Raw genomic sequence first — 389 nt, forward strand, 5'->3', positions numbered from 1 at the left:
CCCCCCCCTCAGCCATAGCTGCTGTACCTGCCCGCCACCCGGGCCCGCACCCCCGGGCTCCCAGGGGGAAGGAAGCCACCTCCCGGGCTGTCTCGTGCGCCCGCCCGGCCCCTGAGCGCTTCCTTGTGAGGACTCCACCTCAGCGCCCCTCGGCTGAGATGGGGGGGAGGGAGGCGAGGCCGGCTGGCCGGTGACCGGGGGCCCGGCGGGGGTGCCTCCAGGGGTGCGGACTCACTGGAGCCAGGTCCCAGAGCCCCGCATGGCCCCAGTGCCCCCCACCCAGGAGCGTCCCTTGACTCTGTGTTGCTGGTCGGCGGCCTCCAGGCTCTGGGGAGGGGCAGAGGGGAGCTCCAGGTGTGTGGCTGCAGTTTGGGGCTCCCTTCTTCCTG

Source organism: Bison bison, unplaced genomic scaffold (assembly GCF_000754665.1).
Source record: "Bison bison bison isolate TAMUID 2011002044 unplaced genomic scaffold, Bison_UMD1.0 scf7180017864223, whole genome shotgun sequence".
Taxonomy (NCBI): Eukaryota; Metazoa; Chordata; class Mammalia; order Artiodactyla; family Bovidae; genus Bison; species Bison bison.